Source organism: Hippoglossus hippoglossus, chromosome 8 (assembly GCF_009819705.1).
Source record: "Hippoglossus hippoglossus isolate fHipHip1 chromosome 8, fHipHip1.pri, whole genome shotgun sequence".
In the NCBI taxonomy this organism is placed as follows: domain Eukaryota; kingdom Metazoa; phylum Chordata; class Actinopteri; order Pleuronectiformes; family Pleuronectidae; genus Hippoglossus; species Hippoglossus hippoglossus.
In genome coordinates, this window is record NC_047158.1 from 2,091,917 (window position 1) to 2,108,388 (window position 16,472).

A 16,472-nucleotide genomic window follows, 5' to 3' on the forward strand; every position below is an offset into this window, starting at 1 on the left:
CAAGGAACTCCAACACCCCACCAGTTGGTAGGGGGTTAAACGACCTGCATGTTTAACACAACAACTCTGAGGATAGGTGAAGATCCGAGAGAGATTAAATACCTGAAACCTCCCACAAGTCTTTTAGAACTAAAGAACCCTCTTGGACGACCACATCTTCAAGAAACATAAGGAAGTCCAGTTGCCTATTTACGCAGGTACAATACCAGAAAACATTAGTTAGAGTCCTGTAATCCCCTAAATTGTTCCCCAGTAAAGAAATGATAACCCACTGTGGTCTGCACGCATGGGTTAGAATCCTGTTTTTTCAGCAATAGTTTTTTTTCTTCTTCTTGTGTCCACAGCCACTTGTCACCATTGTAACAACTCTCTTAAGAACAGGAACAGTTTGAGTTTCAGGAGACGAATTTTACTCAGAATAGGACGAGGTGGCCGAGTGGTTAAGGCGATGGACTGCTAATCCATTGTGCTCTGCACGCGTGGGTTCGAATCCCATCCTCGCCGTAGTGAAGTTTACAATATACCAATTTCTACTCCAATTGACTGAATCAGCTTACTCTACTGATTAAGATCATTATCTCAAATGCAGTATTCTTGTCACGTGTACTGACAAAAACGCTTACTAGGACTATCAACCAGGTGGCTTAACATAGTAACCTGTTCTGAATGTCTTACCAGCTTGAAATGACTGATAAGAAACAGATTATTGGAGAAAATATGAGGATTTAGTAAGGTTATAGGTTATAGGCCACCATGTGCCGTCAGGAAAAATGCTCAATAATTCTCTGAACTATGCTGGAAGGATGGAACACCATTTTTCTGAATCATATCAGTCCATGGCATAAAAACAAGGAATCCATCTTATTTTAGAAGGGGACTTTGTCAAACTGAATTTCAAAACATTCTCTACCAGAGTAAAATCAAGATACTAAGAATGTTCTGGAGAATGTGGGCATCGATCCCACTACCTCTCGCATGCTAAGCAAGCGCTCTACCATTTGAGCTAATTCCCCATTTACAGAGATCTCTGTAAATCACTTTGTTGGCCAGTCTCCCCTGAGGGCCTGTGATGAGAGACTTCATTCATTTGTCTCGGCAATGTGATCCATTTTAGGACAGAACACATCCATGCTGAACAGGTTGCGATGATTTGCCACAGAAGCCACTTTTACACAGGGGGATTAGCTCAAATGGTAGAGCGCTCGCTTTGCATGTGAGAGGTAGTGGGATCGATGCCCACATTCTCCACTATTGAACCCTTAATTGCTCCTTGTGAGTGACATCCATTGTCTTCTACCTCAAGATGAAACTTCTCGGTATCAAACCTCTGCACACAGGTGTGCGTAGGCTAGCTTTGGTTTCTTGAAAACCTGTCACTTCTCTTTTCAGATTCTCTTTAAGTTCTAACTTAGTAGTGGGAGGCTACAGGTATTTCAACTCTCTGGCCCTTTGCATATCCTGACATTGCCTGTAACCCTAATGATTCACACCATAGCAAGGTGCTATACACACCTTGACTCAAGGAGCTCCAACACCCCACCAGTTGGTAGGGGGTTAAACGACCTGCATGTTTAACACAACAACTCTGAGGATAGGTGAAGATCCGAGAGAGATTAAATACCTGAAACCTCCCACAAGTCTTTTAGAACTAAAGAAGCCTCTTGGACGACCACATCTTCAAGAAACACAAGCAAGTCCAGTTGCCTATTTACGCAGGTACAATACCAGAAAACATTAGTTAGAGTCCTGTAATCCCCTAAATTGTTCCCCAGTAAAGAAATGATAACCCACTGTGGTCTGCACGCATGGGTTAGAATCCTGTTTTTTCAGCAATAGTTTTTTTTCTTCTTCTTGTGTCCACAGCCACTTGTCACCATTGTAACAACTCTCTTAAGAACAGGAACAGTTTGAGTTTCAGGAGACGAAGTTTCACTCAGAATAGGACGAGGTGGCCGAGTGGTTAAGGCGATGGACTGCTAATCCATTGTGCTCTGCACGCGTGGGTTCGAATCCCATCCTCGCCGTAGTGAAGTTTACAATATACCAATTTCTACTCCAGTTGACTGAATCAGCTTACTCTACTGATTAAGATCATTATCTCAAATGCAGTATTCTTGTCACGTGTACTGACAAAAACGCTTACTAGGACTATCAACCAGGTGGCTTAACATAGTAACCTGTTCTGAATGACTGATAAGAAACAGATTATTGGAGAAAATATGAGCATTTAGTAAGGTTATAGGTTATAGGCCACCATGTGCCGTCAGGAAAAATGCTCAATAATTCTCTGAACTATGCTGGAAGGATGGAACACCATTTTTCTGAATCATATCAGTCCATGGCATAAAAACAAGGAATCCATCTTATTTTAGAAGGGGACTTTGTCAAACTGAATTTCAAAACATTCTCTACCAGAGTAAAATCAAGATACTAAGAATGTTCTGGAGAATGTGGGCATCGATCCCACTACCTCTCGCATGCTAAGCAAGCGCTCTACCATTTGAGCTAATTCCCCATTTACAGAGATCTCTGTAAATCACTTTGTTGGCCAGTCTCCCCTGAGGGCCTGTGATGAGAGACTTCATTCATTTGTCTCGGCAATGTGATCCATTTTAGGACAGAACACATCCATACTGAAAAGGTTGCGATGATTTGCCACAGAAGCCACTTTTACACAGGGGGATTAGCTCAAATGGTAGAGCGCTCGCTTTGCATGTGAGAGGTAGTGGGATCGATGCCCACATTCTCCACTATTGAACCCTTTATTGCTCCTTGTGAGTGACATCCATTGTCTTCTACCTCAAGATGAAACTTCTCGGTATCAAACCTTTGCACACAGGTGTGCATAGGCTAGCTTTGGTTTCTTGAAAACCTGTCACTTCTCTTTCCAGATTCTCTTTAAGTTCTAACTTAGTAGTGGGAGGCTACAGGTATTTCAACTCTCTGGCCCTTTGCATATCTTGACATTGCGTGTAACCCTAATGATTCACACCATAGCAAGGTGCTATACACACCTTGACTCAAGGAACTCCAACACCCCACCAGTTGGTAGGGGGTTAAACGACCTGCATGTTTAACACAACAACTCTGAGGATAGGTGAAGATCCGAGAGAGATTAAATACCTGAAACCTCCCACAAGTCTTTTAGAACTAAAGAAGCCTCTTGGACGACCACATCTTCAAGAAACATAAGGAAGTCCAGTTGCCTATTTACGCAGGTACAATACCAGAAAACATTAGTTAGAGTCCTGTAATCCCCTAAATTGTTCCCCAGTAAAGAAATGATAACCCACTGTGGTCTGCACGCATGGGTTAGAATCCTGTTTTTTCAGCAATAGTTTTTTTTCTTCTTCTTGTGTCCACAGCCACTTGTCACCATTGTAACAACTCTCTTAAGAACAGGAACAGTTTGAGTTTCAGGAGACGAAGTTTACTCAGAATAGGACGAGGTGGCCGAGTGGTTAAGGCGATGGACTGCTAATCCATTGTGCTCTGCACGCGTGGGTTCGAATCCCATCCTCGTCGTAGTGAAGTTTACAATATACCAATTTCTACTCCAATTGACTGAATCAGCTTACTCTACTGCTTAAGATCATTATCTCAAATGCAGTATTCTTGTCACGTGTACTGACAAAAACGCTTACTAGGACTATCAACCAGGTGGCTTAACATAGTAACCTGTTCTGAATGTCTTACCAGCTTGAAATGACTGATAAGAAACAGATTATTGGAGAAAATATGAGGATTTAGTAAGGTTATAGGTTATAGGCCACCATGTGCCGTCAGGAAAAATGCTCAATAATTCTCTGAACTATGCTGGAAGGATGGAACACCATTTTTCTGAATCATATCAGTCCATGGCATAAAAACAAGGAATCCATCTTATTTTAGAAGGGGACTTTGTCAAACTGAATTTCAAAACATTCTCTACCAGAGTAAAATCAAGATACTAAGAATGTTCTGGAGAATGTGGGCATCGATCCCACTACCTCTCGCATGCTAAGCAAGCGCTCTACCATTTGAGCTAATTCCCCATTTACAGAGATCTCTGTAAATCACTTTGTTGGCCAGTCTCCCCTGAGGGCCTGTGATGAGAGACTTCATTCATTTGTCTCGGCAATGTGATCCATTTTAGGACAGAACACATCCATACTGAAAAGGTTGCGATGATTTGCCACAGAAGCCACTTTTACACAGGGGGATTAGCTCAAATGGTAGAGCGCTCGCTTTGCATGTGAGAGGTAGTGGGATCGATGCCCACATTCTCCACTATTGAACCCTTTATTGCTCCTTGTGAGTGACATCCATTGTCTTCTACCTCAAGATGAAACTTCTCGGTATCAAACCTTTGCACACAGGTGTGCATAGGCTAGCTTTGGTTTCTTGAAAACCTGTCACTTCTCTTTCCAGATTCTCTTTAAGTTCTAACTTAGTAGTGGGAGGCTACAGGTATTTCAACTCTCTGGCCCTTTGCATATCTTGACATTGCGTGTAACCCTAATGATTCACACCATAGCAAGGTGCTATACACACCTTGACTCAAGGAACTCCAACACCCCACCAGTTGGTAGGGGGGTTAAACGACCTGCATGTTTAACACAACAACTCTGAGGATAGGTGAAGATCCGAGAGAGATTAAATACCTGAAACCTCCCACAAGTCTTTTAGAACTAAAGAAGCCTCTTGGACGACCACATCTTCAAGAAACACAAGCAAGTCCAGTTGCCTATTTACGCAGGTACAATACCAGAAAACATTAGTTAGAGTCCTGTAATCCCCTAAATTGTTCCCCAGTAAAGAAATGATAACCCACTGTGGTCTGCACGCATGGGTTAGAATCCTGTTTTTTCAGCAATAGTTTTTTTTCTTCTTCTTGTGTCCACAGCCACTTGTCACCATTGTAACAACTCTCTTAAGAACAGGAACAGTTTGAGTTTCAGGAGACGAATTTTACTCAGAATAGGACGAGGTGGCCGAGTGGTTAAGGCGATGGACTGCTAATCCATTGTGCTCTGCACGCGTGGGTTTGAATCCCATCCTCGTCGTAGTGAAGTTTACAATATACCAATTTCTACTCCAGTTGACTGAATCAGCTTACTCTACTGCTTAAGATCATTATCTCAAATGCAGTATTCTTGTCACGTGTACTGACAAAAACGCTTACTAGGACTATCAACCAGGTGGCTTAACATAGTAACCTGTTCTGAATGACTGATAAGAAACATATTATTGGAGAAAATATGAGGTTATAGGTTATAGGCCACCATGTGCCGTCAGGAAAAATGCTCAATAATTCTCTGAACTATGCTGGAAGGATGGAACACCATTTTTCTGAATCATATCAGTCCATGGCATAAAAACAAGGAATCCATCTTATTTTAGAAGGGGACTTTGTCAAACTGAATTTCAAAACATTCTCTACCAGAGTAAAATCAAGATACTAAGAATGTTCTGGAGAATGTGGGCATCGATCCCACTACCTCTCGCATGCTAAGCAAGCGCTCTACCATTTGAGCTAATTCCCCATTTACAGAGATCTCTGTAAATCACTTTGTTGGCCAGTCTCCCCTGAGGGCCTGTGATGAGAGACTTCATTCATTTGTCTCGGCAATGTGATCCATTTTAGGACAGAACACATCCATACTGAAAAGGTTGCGATGATTTGCCACAGAAGCCACTTTTACACAGGGGGATTAGCTCAAATGGTAGAGCGCTCGCTTTGCATGTGAGAGGTAGTGGGATCGATGCCCACATTCTCCACTATTGAACCCTTTATTGCTCCTTGTGAGTGACATCCATTGTCTTCTACCTCAAGATGAAACTTCTCGGTATCAAACCTTTGCACACAGGTGTGCATAGGCTAGCTTTGGTTTCTTGAAAACCTGTCACTTCTCTTTCCAGATTCTCTTTAAGTTCTAACTTAGTAGTGGGAGGCTACAGGTATTTCAACTCTCTGGCCCTTTGCATATCTTGACATTGCGTGTAACCCTAATGACTTCACACCATAGCAAGGTGCTATACACACCTTGACTCAAGGAACTCCAACACCCCACCAGTTGGTAGGGGGTTAAACGACCTGCATGTTTAACACAACAACTCTGAGGATAGGTGAAGATCCGAGAGAGATTAAATACCTGAAACCTCCCACAAGTCTTTTAGAACTAAAGAAGCCTCTTGGACGACCACATCTTCAAGAAACACAAGCAAGTCCAGTTGCCTATTTACGCAGGTACAATACCAGAAAACATTAGTTAGAGTCCTGTAATCCCCTAAATTGTTCCCCAGTAAAGAAATGATAACCCACTGTGGTCTGCACGCATGGGTTAGAATCCTGTTTTTTCAGCAATAGTTTTTTTTCTTCTTCTTGTGTCCACAGCCACTTGTCACCATTGTAACAACTCTCTTAAGAACAGGAACAGTTTGAGTTTCAGGAGACGAAGTTTACTCAGAATAGGACGAGGTGGCCGAGTGGTTAAGGCGATGGACTGCTAATCCATTGTGCTCTGCACGCGTGGGTTCGAATCCCATCCTCGTCGTAGTGAAGTTTACAATATACCAATTTCTACTCCAGTTGACTGAATCAGCTTACTCTACTGCTCAAGATCATTATCTCAAATGCAGTATTCTTGTCACGTGTACTGACAAAAACGCTTACTAGGACTATCAACCAGGTGGCTTAACATAGTAACCTGTTCTGAATGACTGATAAGAAACATATTATTGGAGAAAATATGAGCATTTAGTAAGGTTATAGGTTATAGGCCACCATGTGCCGTCAGGAAAAATGCTCAATAATTCTCTGAACTATGCTGGAAGGATGGAACACCATTTTTCTGAATCATATCAGTCCATGGCATAAAAACAAGGAATCCATCTTATTTTAGAAGGGGACTTTGTCAAACTGAATTTCAAAACATTCTCTACCAGAGTAAAATCAAGATAGTAAGAATGTTCTGGAGAATGTGGGCATCGATCCCACTACCTCTCGCATGCGAAGCAAGCGCTCTACCATTTGAGCTAATTCCCCATTCTACAGAGATCTCTGTAAATCACTTTGTTGGCCAGTCTCCCCTGAGGGCCTGTGATGAAGAGACTTCATTCATTTGTCTCGGCAATGTGATCCATTTTAGGACAGAACACATCCATGCTGAACAGGTTGCGATGATTTGCATCAGCCAGGAATTGAACCCGGGCCTCCCATGGCGAGAATTCTACCACTGAACCACCAATGCATATTTTTATGTAAATGTCACCATTTTTTCCCACCTGACGAGGGTCCACTTAAACAGGTGTCAGTATGCCTGGACAGTCTGTCTGATATTTTTTCAACTGCAGATAGAAAGAGAGGTTACAAAACATTCCTGTAATGTTCTACAGATACTGACACCCGCTTCTTGGCGTGACCGGCCAACTGTTCAGAGGTAAGAAAGGAGCAGGGTTTGTATTTTTCTCTCAAGCCTGACATAGCTATGTCTTTTAATGTGAACAACCAACTGCAAGACTATAAAGAGAAGGTCTGAACCCATGCAACTTCTATAACTTCTATTACCTATAAACACCGTAAGAGCTGTGATTAGTCCGCTTGGTAGCATCGCATTTCCGGCAGACTCGCAGCCAGTTTTGAATTGAGTTGAAGGAACAAGAAACGGACTGACATCTTTCCTTTCCTCTGTTGCCGTTCTTTATGAAAAAGTCATTGCTCTTCAGAATCTATCAGCTCCAACTCCAACACGATCCGCTTAGTAACTTTCGGCATTGTTTGTGAAGTAACAGAGGCCAGAGAAATTTGTAAAGAAGCGGACAGGAAACCGGAAGACACCGGAAGTATTTGCTGCACGACTCACGCACAGCTTTGAATGCTCGCCCCCACGCAACTTACGCCATTATAGTATATATTATATCACCTCCTCAGAAATATATTAAATGTTAGGGTAGGAGCTCCCCGTTGAAAATGAATGCATCCTTGGGGCAGTATAAGACTACAAATGAATAAAAAATCATTTCAGATTTCATTCTAACTCCATATTTTAGTCTGTTGTAACGCATCTGCCCTGTTTTTCCCGCATATTCCACTTACAGGCCTAAATACATAGAAACAATCCCAATTTTCCCCGAAAGCTCAATTGATTGTGTTGACCAAATTTACATACAATGCGTAACTAACGCGAGTGAATTTGTCTGCACCGGGGATCGAGCCCCGAACCCTGTGATCAGTGGGTGAACTGCTATGCCTGCTGAGCCACAGCCACAAGTAAGGTATCAATGGAAAGGTGTCGATTAGCTCAGCCAGGGGTTCTTTCAACCAAGGCACTACCCCTTTCCTGTCCAGAGCTTCTTGGCGCCACAGTTGGTAAAATAGTACCTTTTAAGTGTTGTATCTTGTTGTACAAAAATTCTGTCATTTATTCTATTATATATACAGTTATTTTTTATATCTACAGTTATTGTTAATTTTCTTATATCTACAGGATATTAAGACTCTTAATATATTTTTAAATAAAAACAGCTTATAAATCATCTACAAACCTACATCTTCTATAAATTACACAATTTGTTAAAGCAACAGTTGAAATGTGCGGTAGAAAACTCAGAGAGAGACAGACAGAGAGAGAGAGAAAGAAAGAGAGAGAGAGTGAGAGAGAGAAAGAGACGAAAAAATGTCCACTGCTATGCGGATGACACCCAGTTATACTTGTCAATAAAACCTGAACAATGTAATCAATTAACTAAACTCCAAGCATGTCTCAAGGACATAAAAACCTGGATGACCCGCAATTTTCTCTTATTAAACTCAGATAAAACAGAGGTTCTAATACTTGGCCCTAAACACCTTAGAGATACATTATCTAATGATATAGCTGCGCTAGACGACATTGCCCTTGCTTCCAATGAAACAGTCAGGAACTTGGGAGTGATCTTCGATCCTGATTTGTCCTTTAATTCACACATAAAACACATTTCTAGGACCGCCTTTTTCCACTTGCGTAATATCTCAAAAATCAGACATGTCCTTTCTCAAAAAGATGCAGAAAAACTAGTCCATGCCTTTGTTACATCCAGACTGGATTATTGTAATTCCTTATTATCAGGCTCCAGCAGTAAATCGTTAAAGACTCTGCAGCTTGTCCAAAATGCTGCAGCACGTGTCCTGACAAAAACAAAGAAAAGAGAGCACATTTCTCCTGTATTAGCTTCGCTACACTGGCTTCCGGTTAAATCTAGAATAGAATTTAAAATTCTCCTCCTCACCTTCAAGGCCCTTAATAATATGGCACCATTATATCTCAAGGACCTGATAGTACCTTATCAACCCACTAGAGCACTGCACTCCCAGAATTCAGGCTTACTTATTCAGGCTCCTCTCCTGTGGAATCATCTCCCACTTTCAGTTCAGGAGGCAGACACCATCTGTACGTTTAAGAGTAGGCTTAAAACCTTCCTTTTTGATAAAGCTTATAGTTAGAGCCGGTCCAGGCTTATCCTGGACCTGCTCTTAGTTATGCTGCTATAGGTCTAGAACAGGGTATTCAACTAAAATTTAAAGAGGTCCAGTTAGAGAAAATTTCTTGAAGCAAAGGTCCGGAAGATCATAATGTCTAACTATTTAGTGTGATATATATTTAAGTAGCCTAGTAGTTGTATCAACATCTGCATGTAATAAATACCTGACTGTCAATCAAATAAATTCAGTACGATTCAAAAACTTTTGGACAATATTTATTGTCACGTAACAAAGAACTGAACATATATGTATGATTGCAGATATGTATAATGTTCTCTCATTAACTAAATAAAAATAGGGCTGCATTTCAAAATAAGAGAAAATAAATAAAATGGTGAAAATTGTGCATGTTCAAATAAGGGCTTAACTTCAGAAAAATAAAATAAAGGGAGCAAAAGCTTGAATTTCCCTTTTCTGTTTCACATCTTGACTCAAAAGTCTCAACCAATTTTACAGATAATAATCTCAACACATCTTAACAATGAACAGTTTTAGAATCACTTTCTTCCCCTCTATATCCCACTCCCCCCACTTTGTTCGTCTGTTTCTCTCCCTTTCTCCAGCTCACTCCTCTGTTTCTCTCCCTTTCTCCATCTCACTCCTCTGTTCCTCAACTTTCTCCGTCTCACTCCTCTGTTTCTCTCCCTTTCTCCGTCTCACTCCTCTGTTTCTCTCCCTTTCTCCAGCTCACTCCTCTGTTTCTCTCCCTTTCTCCATCTCACTCCTCTGTTTCTCTCCCTTTCTCCGGCTCACTCCTCTGTTTCTCTCCCTTTCTCCAGCTCACTCCTCTGTTTCTCTCCCTTTCTCCGTCTCACTCCTGTGTTTCTCAACTTTCTCCGTCTCACTCCTCTGTTTCTCTCCCTTTCTCCAGCTCACTAAAGACTACAAAAGCTGCGCGGGTTACAAATAGAAGCGCCCCGTCAGGTTTTAAATCATAACCTTCTGTTTTGGCTGTAGGTCCGGGTCCGTACGGGACGGCTTCTGGGTCCAGACCCGGACCGCGGTCCGCCTGTTAGTGACCCCTGGTCTAGAAGGTCGGGGGACACATGACACTCTGAGCTTCTCTTTCTCTTTCCAGCTTCTCCTTCCTCTCTCAATCGTTATCACATCAAAGAAATTCATATCTCATCAATACATGTTACTGACTTGACTTCTTCCCCGGAGTCCCTTTGCCTTATCGTCCGCAGATCCAGGGCCGCAGCTGTGGCCACATCGTGGATTATGATCTATGGATCGCGTATCAGAGATCGTAATGGTGGATCCAGTATGGCGGATTCTGTATCATGCTGGCTGACCCTGATAATAATGGCGGATCCTTTATCGTGTTGGTATCTGATAATGGTGGTGGACCACGATCGAGGTGGCAGCTGATGGTGGATCCTGATGGCGGCAGTGGACAATAACTGTGGACTATAGTAGCGTCCGATCTTGATGGTGGATCATGATCGTGGTGGCAGCTGACCATAGACTATGATTGTAGCAGGACTGCTTGATATATAGTATTTCTCCTCAGATACTTGACCATTACTGACAATAATCCATCAATTCACCTTCAGTTATGCTTCAAAATGTTTACCCTTATCAATGCTGCTAAAACCTTTATCTTGATGTTCTCCTTTACACTTGACATCTATTGCACTTCTGTCTGTCCTGGGAGAGGGATCCCTCACATGTGGCTCTCTCTGAGGTTTCTACGTTCTTTTTACCCTGTTAAAAGGGTTTTTTAGTAGTTTTTCCTTACTCGTTGAGGGTTAAGGGCAGAGGATGTCACACCATGTTAAAGCCCTATGAGACAAATTGTGATTTGTGAATATGGGCTATACAAATAAAATTTGATTGATTGATTGATTAGCTAGCTTAATAATACATACATTTTAAGCTAATTCATCATCGTACGTTCCTGCGACAGTAAGTCGGAATTTTTGCAGTCATCAACAACCCACCAAATTCCACAAGTGATGGAGAGATTCAGTTTTTGTAACCAGCCGGGCTTCCCAGCAAGACGGGCGAAAAGCTAGTTGCTTCCTTTGCTACTTTCCCTGGCAAGTGAAGGGGAGCCAGAGCAAGCAAGCAACCTGCGATAAACAGTCTATCTGACAATACTTTTTGTTGACTACCAAATACTCCCAGCATACTGATGATGAGAGGCAATGGACGGATGCACCAGAATGAGTGTGAAAGGAGCTGTGTGAGACCGATGACCTGGCCACCGGTTTGATGCTGGACCCCCTGCTGGGCTTCAAACCCGTAAAATGAACAACAGTCCTCCACCAGAGATACAGGGTTGGGATAATCTCAAGAGACCCTGGTGCAATTTCAGCGTACGCATGACTTCAACACAACATTTGAGGCGCTGACTGTGGGCAAACTGGCTGATGACTATTTGAATTCTCTGGGAAGCCATCGTCAGGAGCTACTGAGGCAACATGTCTATCGCTACCTCAGCGCCTTTCTCTTGGACAGTGGTGTCAAGATAGAGTCCTGGTGATAGATACTCTTCAGAGACCAATGGAGCAACGGTAACCTCTACAAAGCAATGGTTTGCAGGACAGCATGTGGAGGTCCTGCTGGGCTGTATTGCAGAGTTGAGTCCTGCTGACAGCGCTGTGCTGAAGGCAGGAATCAATGACTTTAGTGTGATGTATTTCACACGCAACGCTGCGCTCAGCTTGTGGCTTGGGCCTGCAGCTTTTATTAGCCATGGCTGCAAACCAAACTGCAAGTTATTTGCTGGTGAGAAGAATATCGCTTATGTTGAAGTGATTCGTCCCATCTCACCTCACATATCACACAAAACTGATACCACTGAAGCAAAACCTTACAGTTTGCCAAAATAGGTGCCACAAGGTTTAGAAGCAGAAAAGACCTCTGGAAACAGAAATGGAAATGAGGGCGGTAAGAAGAAGGAGCAAGCAGAGTTCTAGACTGGCTCTGACAGCACAGTCAGAAAGACGAGTGTCCAGAGCCCATAAGAGGCATGGAGGAAATACAGAGATCTGCACAGCTAAAGGTAACAGGGGGGTTAGGGAAATGTTTCAAAGCCATTGATAAAGTAAAGGTAAGGAAGCGAAAAAAGTGAACCTATTGTACATGTGCTGCGTTGGAAAGTACAGTCAAAGAAGGCCTGTCAGGAAGAGGAAGCTGTTAAATTATCAAAAACAGATGGCAAATCATGTCAACCACAAAGCAACAACCAGCTAGTAAGCATGAAGAAGAGATTGTCATAAAGCAGGCAAAGCATTGCTGGTCTGTACTGCTGCTGCTGCTGCTCGCCTTGATTAAAACACTTAAAAAAGAATATTAAGTGTTCTGGCTTTTCTTCACACCTAACCCTAACCTTCCTGAAAAAGTTTATATTGTTTGAACTGTACTCCTTTTTCCACTGTTTAACACTGTAAACACTTGTCCTTCTTCTAAATCAGGTATCACAAGCATTCTACATTACCTGGTTGGCATGGTGAGTAGATATTAATAGGGAGTGTACTTTACGATAGTTTGCTGAGGGTACAGAGCCTTAATTTGGTATGTTATTTTTAATTATCCACAGACGGACAAATTGTGCGGAATGTGTTTTGCCAGCTACAGAAACCTGCTGGTGTCCCACATCATTACAAATAAACAGGAGTTCAGGTTCTCATGAAATATGGAATGCATGGTGAGATTAGGAGAAATCTTTTTTCATATTTATACTAGATACTCCGTTATGCCTGGACAAATTATTTCTTATTTCCTATGACAGAACTCCACAAAAATTGACGTGACACTGATAAGAAGGCTTACATCATCATATCTTATTTAATTTTCTATCTAACTATACACATATTAAACTTGAGCTTTCTACGGTATCGATTTTTGTATGTCTTTTGTGTAACAACCACAAATGTTAGGATATAGACTGAAATCTGGAACCACAGGGTTTTAGTTTGCAATTTATATCTTTTACACTTTATTGTAGAGCAGGGATTCCCAAAGTGTGGTGCACGCGAGCTGCCTCTAGGGGGTGTGTGAGAGGAAAAATGTAATGGTGCTCTCTCCCCCTCCCTCTCCCTCTCTCTCTCTCTCTTGCTGCAGGTTGAGCCACTTGCGCTGCACTTGAAAATCCTCAAATGGATCATCTTTTTTATCCATATCTGTTTTCTGAGCCTATGCATGTGCCACTCTTTGTTCTTTATGTGGTGGATCATGTGTAACTTTATTGTAATTTGATTCAGATTAATGGTGTTCTAATTTCCGTAACCGCTGTTATGTATGGTTAATTGTAAATTAAATTTGAGGCAATTTTTCTTTAATGTGGCGGAAAATATGACAGCATTTTTCCCCATGTTTTCTCATGATGGGCAAATCTGCAAATCTTGTTTTTTTTGGGATCGTTCAACTATTGTTTACTGTTTTTTGAATGCAGAAAAGATTCTTGAAGACTGTCAGGGACCGAGCAGGAAGATCAGAGAGCCCACAGATTTTCTTTGGGAAAAAATGGTATTTTAATTTTGTTTTCATTAACAAAAAAGCAAAAGATAAACTTCACAAATCTTGGGCCAGTAAAAGGTACACTAACCAAACTAGCCTCCAGTAACAGATGAAGACCAGTTAACAGCACCACAAAAAACTGCCCCCCAACTGACACAGGGGAACATATATAGTGGCTGATCAAGCCACTCAAAACACAAAAGGGATAGACTTAGACATACTAACATTCAGAGATGGGCAAAAATACATCAAAATGTATTTTGATACAAAATACAAAATACCCCTCAAATAAATGTATTAAAATAAATACAAAATACTGGTGCCAGAAAAATTTAACAAAATACAATACAGCCCATAAACTTTGCTTTGTATCAACAAGAAAATATTCATCACAATGAATAGCATCACACATTAGGCCTATGTATACTATAAAAGCAAAATATAGAATTAAAACCAGTTGTACACAGGTAAAGAGCCTAAATAAATGACTGTACATCAAGTTCTGCACAGAAAAATGAATGAAAATCAAAAGTAAATAGTAAATCAATACAAAAGTGAACAGGTAACTTAACAAGTGAGTAGCCTACTTACTTCTCTTTTATTGTACCTTGGCCAGTGGCATGGTAGTCTACTTATTTCTCTCTTACATTGGCCAGTGGCATGGTAGGCCACATAGTTCTATATTACAGTGTTAAGTGTCTCATACAGGTTAAGAACAACTAACTTTTCAAATATTTCTGGTGTTAACCGCCTCCTGTGCGGATGGAATATTATTCCTGCAAACGAGAACAGTCTCTCAACCGGAGCTGAAGAGGGGAGGGTTGTGTTAAATCAAACAAAAAGGAGCTTGATAAGTGGGTACTGCTGAAGAGAAAGCAGGTCTTTTCTGGTGTCCTCCAGAAAACGAAGGGTCTCTAACTCAGCTTTGCTGTGGCTTGTGATCTCCTGTCTTTCCTGGACTTGAGTTCTTCAGCTGAGAAAACAAAGAAGTCATCTTCCTCATCATCTTGGAGGTTGGAGGAAGCCGTTTCACTCTCTGCCACCAGGCCAAGATCTTCAGCTGAGTGGAGCATAAGCTGGTGGATTCGCCTCCTTTCTCCTGACAATCGTGGTGGTAGCCAGCGCATTTTGAAGAATGGGTGAGTGACTGTTGCCAAGATGGCTTCGTTCACATCCGTCTTCAACTCCAGATAACTACTGAACCTTTTCTCAAAACCTACCAAGATGGCTTGTAAAAGGGGAGAGGTGTTAGGTTGGAGGCTTGTAGGTCATGGAGTTTGGATTGCACAGCAAAAAGGGTAGGGATAAGTTCACCATAGTAGCAGGATATCTGACCCTGTAGCCGATCTATGGCTACTGCAATAGGTCTCAGGATTTTGCAGTACTCTGCCAGGTAGTCAAGCTCCACCTCTTTGAATGGAGGGAGCTGAAGTTTTTCCATCATTTCAGGTCTCTTAAAGTGGCCAGCTGATTCAAACTGTTATACATAGAATTCCAACGTGTTGGGCATGGTGTTTTCAACTGTTCTTTTGTCACTTCTGACAGGAGTTCTGCCGTCTTGGGTCTTTTTGATGCATTCCACAAAGCTGAGCACTTTCCCATGGCTGTGTGGTTCAGACAGGAGAGTGTGGGAGAGTCCTTCATCGCCTGCTTCGCATCAGTGGTACACACTAAGCTCAGTGTATGAGTGGCACATCTCACATGAGGTGGTAGGATGATTGCACCTTCAGACACTTCTTCTGTGTCATCATTCTCGTCTTCATCTGCAACAACAGATATGTTGAACTCCCTAAAGGCCTTTACAAATTTGGCCCATTGTCAGTCACTGTTGCAATGATGTTTTCATTTGACAGGCCAAATTCTGAGTGGATTTCCTCCAATATCTCAGCAATGCGGTTGTAGTTGTGTGGACTTGGGAAATGTCTGCATGCGAGAACGACTGATTCACGTTCAGTTGAATCTGGCTTGATCCAGTGAGCTGTTACGCCCATGAAGCTAGTCTTACTAGTGGACCAGATGTCAGCAGTGGTGCAAACATATTGCACCGTCTTCAGTTTATCTTCCAGATCACTTTTTTGGCATTGAAATATGCTTCTGAATGTATTTTGAGTATTTTAAATACAAAATTACTCCACTCTAAAGTATTTTGTTACAAATTACGTTAGATTTTTTATCGGCCCTATCAAATACAAATTACAAAATACTCAAAAGTAATTGAAATACGTATTTCAAATACAAGTCATAGAAATACTGCCCATCTCTGACCGTAAGCAGCACCTAGAGAAATCCTACTTGCATCGGTGCCATCCATAAAGATTTAAAGATAAATACCATGTTTGCTGTGTTCATTCACGCAACAAATATAGTTCTCTGCAGGGGTGTCGTCCCCCACCCCCCCCATCCCAGAGCGATCAGCTCCAAAAGGTAATAATCTGGAGATATTGTCCCTGGTAATATTCATCCCAAATTAGGTGAAAATCTGTCCTTACACTGTTGAGTTACT

At 41.8% G+C, this 16,472-nt stretch overlaps 14 non-coding genes across 14 annotated transcripts; 9 read left to right on the plus strand and 5 right to left on the minus strand.

Annotated features, from left to right (window-relative positions):
- Positions 1–422: 422 nt before the first annotated feature.
- Positions 423–504, plus strand: trnas-gcu. The gene has a single exon. It is a non-coding gene; the product is annotated as a tRNA-Ser (tRNA).
- A 436-nt stretch (positions 505–940) lies between these two features.
- Positions 941–1,013, minus strand: trnaa-agc. The gene has a single exon. It is a non-coding gene; the product is annotated as a tRNA-Ala (tRNA).
- A 162-nt stretch (positions 1,014–1,175) lies between these two features.
- trnaa-ugc lies at positions 1,176–1,248 on the plus strand. Its single transcript has one exon. It is a non-coding gene; the product is annotated as a tRNA-Ala (tRNA).
- Positions 1,249–1,942: 694 nt separating this feature from the next.
- On the plus strand, positions 1,943–2,024 carry trnas-gcu. The gene has a single exon. It is a non-coding gene; the product is annotated as a tRNA-Ser (tRNA).
- A 418-nt stretch (positions 2,025–2,442) lies between these two features.
- trnaa-agc lies at positions 2,443–2,515 on the minus strand. The gene has a single exon. It is a non-coding gene; the product is annotated as a tRNA-Ala (tRNA).
- A 162-nt stretch (positions 2,516–2,677) lies between these two features.
- On the plus strand, positions 2,678–2,750 carry trnaa-ugc. Its single transcript has one exon. It is a non-coding gene; the product is annotated as a tRNA-Ala (tRNA).
- A 693-nt stretch (positions 2,751–3,443) lies between these two features.
- trnas-gcu lies at positions 3,444–3,525 on the plus strand. The gene has a single exon. It is a non-coding gene; the product is annotated as a tRNA-Ser (tRNA).
- Positions 3,526–3,961: 436 nt separating this feature from the next.
- trnaa-agc lies at positions 3,962–4,034 on the minus strand. Its single transcript has one exon. It is a non-coding gene; the product is annotated as a tRNA-Ala (tRNA).
- A 162-nt stretch (positions 4,035–4,196) lies between these two features.
- trnaa-ugc lies at positions 4,197–4,269 on the plus strand. Its single transcript has one exon. It is a non-coding gene; the product is annotated as a tRNA-Ala (tRNA).
- Positions 4,270–4,963: 694 nt separating this feature from the next.
- Positions 4,964–5,045, plus strand: trnas-gcu. The gene has a single exon. It is a non-coding gene; the product is annotated as a tRNA-Ser (tRNA).
- A 407-nt stretch (positions 5,046–5,452) lies between these two features.
- Positions 5,453–5,525, minus strand: trnaa-agc. Its single transcript has one exon. It is a non-coding gene; the product is annotated as a tRNA-Ala (tRNA).
- Positions 5,526–5,687: 162 nt separating this feature from the next.
- On the plus strand, positions 5,688–5,760 carry trnaa-ugc. The gene has a single exon. It is a non-coding gene; the product is annotated as a tRNA-Ala (tRNA).
- Positions 5,761–6,454: 694 nt separating this feature from the next.
- On the plus strand, positions 6,455–6,536 carry trnas-gcu. Its single transcript has one exon. It is a non-coding gene; the product is annotated as a tRNA-Ser (tRNA).
- Positions 6,537–6,954: 418 nt separating this feature from the next.
- Positions 6,955–7,027, minus strand: trnaa-cgc. The gene has a single exon. It is a non-coding gene; the product is annotated as a tRNA-Ala (tRNA).
- Positions 7,028–16,472: the final 9,445 nt, after the last annotated feature.